Source organism: Ranitomeya imitator, chromosome 7 (assembly GCF_032444005.1).
Source record: "Ranitomeya imitator isolate aRanImi1 chromosome 7, aRanImi1.pri, whole genome shotgun sequence".
In the NCBI taxonomy this organism is placed as follows: Eukaryota; Metazoa; Chordata; class Amphibia; order Anura; family Dendrobatidae; genus Ranitomeya; species Ranitomeya imitator.
The window spans coordinates 223,441,672-223,448,288 of NC_091288.1; positions in this window are offsets into that span (position 1 = coordinate 223,441,672).

Below are 6,617 nucleotides of genomic sequence, written 5' to 3' on the forward strand. Positions count from 1 at the left end.
TAAGCTCAACCAGAGTGTTGGGTCTTGCGTCTCTCAACTTTCTCTTCACAATATCCCACAGATTCTCTATGGGGTTCAGGTCAGGAGAGTTGGCAGGCCAATTGAGCACAGTAATACCATGGTCAGTAAACCATTTACCAGTGGTTTTGGCACTGTGAGCAGGTGCCAGGTCGTGCTGAAAAAATGAAATCTTCATCATCACCATAAAGCATTGACCCTGCCCTTGATGAAACACAGTGGACCAACACCAGCAGCTGACATGGCACCCCACACCATCACTGACTGTGGGTACTTGACACTGGACTTCAGGCATTTTGGCATTTCCTTCTCCCCAGTCTTCCTCCAGACTCTGGCACCTTGATTTCCGAATGACATGCAAAATTTGCTTTCATCAGAAAAAAGTACTTGGGACCACTTAGCAACAGTCCAGTGCTGCTTCTCTGTAGCCCAGGTCAGGCGCCTCTGCCGCTGTTTATGGTTCAAAAGTGGCTTTACCTGGGGAATGCGGCACCTGTAGCCCATTTCCTGCACACGCCTGTGCACGGTGGCTCTGGATGTTTCCACACCAGACTCAGTCCACTGCTTCCTCAGGTTCCCCAAGGTCTGGAATCGCTCCTTCTCCACAATCTTCCTCAGGGTCCGGTCTCCTCTTCTCGTTGTACAGCGTTTTCTGCCACATTGTTTCCTTCCAACAGACTTACCATTGAGGTGCCTTGATACAGCACTCTGGGAACAGCCTATTTGTTGAGAAATTTCTTTCTGGGTCTTACCCTCTTGCTTGAGGGTGTCAATGATGGCCTTCTTGACATCTGTCAGGTCGCTAGTCTTACCCATGATGGGGGTTTTGAGTAATGAACCCGGCAGGGAGTTTATATAAGCCTCAGGTATCTTTTGCATGTGTTTAGAGTTAATTAGTTGATTCAGAAGATTAGGGTAATAGGTCGTTTAGAGAACCTTTTCTTGATATGCTAATTTATTGAGACAGGTTTTTTGGGTTATCAGGAGTTGTATGCCAAAATCATCAGTATTAAAACAATAAAAGACCTGACAAATTTCAGTTGGTGGATAATGAATCTATAATATATGAAAGTTTAATTGTAATCATTACATTATGGTAAATAATGAAATTTAACACTATATGCTAATTTTTTGAGAAGGACCTGTATCTAGATTCTTTGTTGAGCACGTTGTACGGCTGCATGGTGTGGTTTGAGTGTGCTTTCTGATAGAGGGGTACAATTTGTGTCCAAATTTTGTAGGGCATTTTGTAAAAGATTGGGTATTTGTTTGACCTTCTCCTCTGCTTACCATCCTGAGACCAACGGGCAGACGGAGAGGACCAATCAGTCTCTTGAACAGATTTTGAGGTGTCTTGCTACGTCTCAGCAGGATGATTGGTGTTCTTCATTGCCTGTGGCTGAATATGCATTTAATAATCGGATTAACCAGTCTACGGGCACCTCTCCATTCTTCTGTAACTACAGTTTTCATCCCCATTTTGGTGACTTTTCTAGGCTGGATTCAGGATATCCAGGGGCTGATACGGCAGTGCAACTGTTGGGGGAGGTGTGGAGGGAGGTCCAGAAGAACATTGGGAAGGCTCAGGGCAAACAAACTTTTTGCTGATAAGCGATGGTCTGTAGGACCTATATTCCTGGTAAGAGATAAAGTGTGGTTGTCTACCAAGAACATTCATCTAAAGATTCCTTCTGCTAAGCTTGGTCCCAGGTTTATTGGTCTTTACGAGATCATTGAGGTGGTCAATCCAGTTGCCTTTTGTTTACGCCTTCCTCAGTCGCTTCGGATCCCCAATGTGTTCCATAAATCCCTTCTTAAGTCCTTTGTACCATCTTCCGCTGGGCCTCCATCCCCTCCTGTCTCTGTGGATGGTCAGACCGAGTTTGAAGTAGAACGGATCGTGGATTCTCACATGGTCCGTAGTTCTCTTCAGTATTTGGTCCATTGGAGGGGTTATGGTCCTGAGTATCGATCTTGGGTCCTGGCGTGATCTGTCAATGCTGATCGATTGGTCCGGGCATTTCATGCACGTTATCCTGGGAAACCTGGGGGTCCGGTGGCCCCCCTTGAGAGGAGGGTACTGTCATGATCTGTTCCGGAGTTTAGACCTGTCTGCTCTTTCTCTGGGTGGATCATGTCAAGGGTTAACTTTGATCTGCCTCATTCTGGGCTTGGGTTTGCTATTTAGCTCCCAGGTATCCTGAGGGTGGTGTCAGTCATAGTTCTGCCTTCGGCGTGTTAACCTGACCCTGCTGGTAGCTCTTGATTTGCCCTGCTGTGTACCCTGACTTGACCGGTGTCTTTTAACTCCCTCTGTCTGCCCTTTTTCCCAGTGTTTCTCTGTTTATCTGCTTGATTCTCCGGTCCTGATCCCCTGGCTTGGTTTTTCACGTTGTTGCTGTTTGTCCCTTTTGTACCATATATTGCCCGTTCTGGTTTACTGATCTCTGGCTATCTTCTGACTATCCATCTGTCTTATCCTATAATACTGTCGTGCTATCTCATGTTTTTTGGCTTGGCTTGCCTGACCATTCTCTCGCCACTAGGTGGCGTCTGTTCTGCTGTCCTGTGTGTGCAGTCTTACTTTCCTCTCAAGCTCCCCCCGGTGGAGGTTGCGCTGTACTGCACTGCAGCTTCTTGACATAGGATCTTTTAGATGACCCGGCTCTGAGGGTTGTCACCGTGCGTTCTGGGTATTAGGTCGGACAGGGAACTTGAAGTTCAGCTGTCCTGCCGGTCTCTGATGTAAGGCATGGAGGTGCTCACAATCTCAGTGTTCTGACTACCGGATTTCTGCGCCTCAGAAGGAGGCAGCCTGCTCCTGGCTGGTCTCCCGCTGGTATCCTCTCCCATGCTTTGCTTTCCTGCACGCTCACTGCAATGTATTCAGCTTTCTATGTGTCTCTTTCCTGGAAGCTGCAGCTCTTAGGGCATGCACAGCTCCGTGGACCTTCTCCTCTGTTCTCTGACAGGAACCCACTCCTGCCAGACACAGCTTCCCTGAAGGACTGACTAACTTTCCCTCCAAAAAACACAATATATATGTAGGGGAGTCACCTTGCAAAGTAGGATCAAAAGCTCCCCCTTGTGACCTGGAGTGTGAATATGTTGCATGTTTGTGGTACTTGGCGACAGTTATCCTTTCTCCAAACGTAACATCACTCTCCCCGAGAGGAAAGCGACATTACTGTGACGAGCAGGACCCTGGGGCGCCACATGTGCAAAGCAGTAATCAAAGCAAAAGGTGGCTACTTTGAAGAACCTAGAATATAAGACTTATTTTCAGTTGCTTCACAGTTTTTTGTTACGTATATAATTCCACATGTGTCAATTCATAGTTGTGATGCCTTCAGTGTGAATGAACAATTTTCATAGTCATGAAAATACAGAAAAATCTTTGAATGAGAAGGTGTGTCCAAACTTTTGGTCTGTACTGTATCTCTCCTCATATAGGGGCTGGTAATGGGATGTGGCTAGGGTCCAAAAATTAAGAGATCTACAGCTTTCAGGATATCTTCGCCTCTGGAGGTCCCAGGTAGGAGATATTACTGTCATATTTCCTATCATGATTTAGCTTTCCATAGATAAGAAATATGACATATATACTTGTCATGATAATATTAATACAGTATGTCATATTTTGAGCATACACCTAGAAGGTTCCATGACTTTTCGGACACACTGTGGGCTTTCTGACCCCCCCCCCCTCTTTCACACTGCCTAGAAAGCTATTCTTTTCACTGCTCCCTTCTCCCTCCCCACTGCATGCAGCTGTAATGTGAAACCAGTGTGCTGTGAGCAGGCCTACTCAGCTTTATGCAAAGAGCATGGTCAGGGGAGCATTCTCTTTGTTCTCTTAAACTGGTATGTATTCGCGCAGCTTAGGTCTGGAAGCAGGAGAAATACATTTTTGGCCTCTGCATCGGCTGGGCCCTCACCCAGTGTGTTGTCTAATTTTCCGTATCATTGGTATCTGAGAAACGATTTACTGCTTACCCGCATTGCATAGCCAGGTCATGTTTGGTCTTAATAGAATCTCAAAACAAGATCAATGGTAATTCCATTGTCACTATACGAGGTTGCATCCTGGAGCTACGGCGGATACAGGGCCGTATTTAGAGTTTCTGCTGCCCTAGGCACTTTTCGTGCTGCCTCCCCCATTGTTGAGTATGACACTATCGGCAGTGACTTAGGCTACTTTAACATCAGCGATTTTTGACATTTGCAGCAGTTTTTCCGCATCCATAACGGATCACTTACGGCAACAGTGCGTTTGGCCTCATTCATTCCCTATGGGACTTGCGATGATGTGTGGCACTAGCAGTTTTGCCGCGATCCGGCAAATGCGGTACTTGCAGCAACAGGAAAAAAAAATGCTGCTAGTAGTGTTTTTTTGTCTCGCCTCAAGTGCAAAACCTCAAGTGTCGCACATGTCCATAAGTCCCATAGGGAATGAATGAGGCCGAACGCAGAGTTGCCGGCCCGTAACTGATACGTTACGTGGCAGATGCGGAAAAACTGCAGTATCTGCCGCGAACGGAGAAAATCGCTGATGTGAAAGTAGCCTTAAGGTACCGTCACACTGAACGATATCGCTAGCGATCCGTGACGTTGCAGCGTCCTGGCTAGCGATATCGTTGAGTTTGACACGCAGCAGCGATCAGGATCCTGCTGTGCCATCGTTGGTCGGCGCAGAAAGTCCAGCACTTTATTTCGTCGCTGGATCTCCTGCAGACATCGCTGAATCGGCGTGTGTGACACCGATTCAGCGATGTCTTCACTGGTAACCAGGGTAAACATCGGGTAACTAAGCGCAGGGCCGCGCTTAGTAACCCGATGTTTATCCTGGTTACCAGCGTAAACGAAAAAAAAAAAACACTACATACTTACCTACCGCTGTCTGTCCTCGGCGCTGTGCTTCTCTGCACTGGCTGTGAGCGCCGGCCAGCCGGAAAGCAGAGCACAGCAGTGACGTCACCGCTCTGCTTTCCGGCTGGCCGGCGCTGACAGTGCAGAGGAAAGCACAGCGCCGGAGGACAGACACGGAAGGAAAGTATGTAGTGTTTGTTTTTTTTACGTTTATGCTGGTAACCAGGGTAAACATCGGGTTACTAAGCGCGGCCCTGCGCTTAGTAACCCGATGTTTACCCTGGTTACCAGGGGACTTCGGGATCGTTGGTCGCTGGAGAGCTGTCTGTGTGACAGGTCTCCAGCGACCAAACAGCGACGCTGCAGCGATCGACATCGTTGTCGGTATCGCTGCAGCGTCGCTAAGTGTGACGGTACCCTTAGCAAACCTTTCCAGTTGTCATGTGAGAATCTGGTGAATCACATACACATTACATGGTCAGTTGATTCTGCCATGGTTGCAAGGTTTGACAGATTTCTAAAGGGAACCCCCTCTTCAGCCTCACCCTGTTGGATGCAGGATTCAGACTTCCCTCAGCAGCCTCTCCTCACTCCCGTAAGCAGCCTCCACCTGCCAAATGCAGCCTCCCCCTGCCAGAAGCAGCCACCTCAGCAGCCTCTCATCTCACCAGACTCATCTCCTCACCAGCCTCCCCTCTCCTCACCAGCCTCCCCTCTCCTCTCCTCAACAGCCTCCCATCTCCTCACCAGCCTCCCATCTCCTCACCAGCCTCACATCAGCAGCCTCTCATCTCCTTTCCTCAGCAGCCTCCCCTCTCCTCATCAGCCTCCCCTCTCCTCTCCTCTGCAGCCTCCCCTCTCCTCACCAGCCTCTCATCTCCTCAGCAGCCTCCCTCCTCAGCAGCCTCCCTCCTCAGCAGCCTCCCTCCTCAGCAGCCTCTCCTCTCATCTCCTCAGCAGCCTCCCCTCACCAGCCTCCCCTCACCAGCCTCTCATCTCCTCAGCAGCCTCTCTACAGCAGCCTCCCCTCTCCTCAGCAGCCTCCCCTCACCAGCCTCGCCCTCTCCTCAGCAGCCTCCCCTCACCAGCCTCTCCTCTCAGCAGCCTCCCCTCACCAGCCTCTCCTCAACAGCCTCCCCTCATCAGACTCTCCTCACCAGCCTCTCATCTCCTCTCCTCAGCAGCCTCTCATATCCGCCCCTTAGCAGCCTCCCCTCACCAGCCTCTCCTCTCATCTCCTCAGCAACCTCCACTCACCAGCCTCTCTCCTCAGCAGCCTCCCTCCTCAGCAGCTTCCCCTCTCATCTCCTCTCCTCAGCAGCCTCCCCTCACCAGCCTCTCCTCTCCTCTCCTCAGCAGCCTCCCCTCACCAGCCTGTCCTCTCATCTCCTCAGCAGCCTCCCCTCACCAGCCTGTCCTCTCATCTCCTCTCCTCAGCAGCCTCCCCTCACCAGCCTGTCCTCTCATAGCTGGTCCGAATAACTAAAGCAATTGTTACCATCCACCTCTCGTGTCTCCCCTTTTCCCCATAGTTTGTAAGCTTGCGAGCAGGGCCCTCACTCCTCCTGGTATCTGTTTTGAACTGTATTTCTGTTATGCTGTAATGTCTATTGTCTGTACAAGTCCCCTCTATAATTTGTAAAGCGCTGCGGAATATGTTGGCGCTATATAAATAAAATAATTATTATTATTATTATTATTATATCTCCTCCCCTCACCAGCCTCTCATC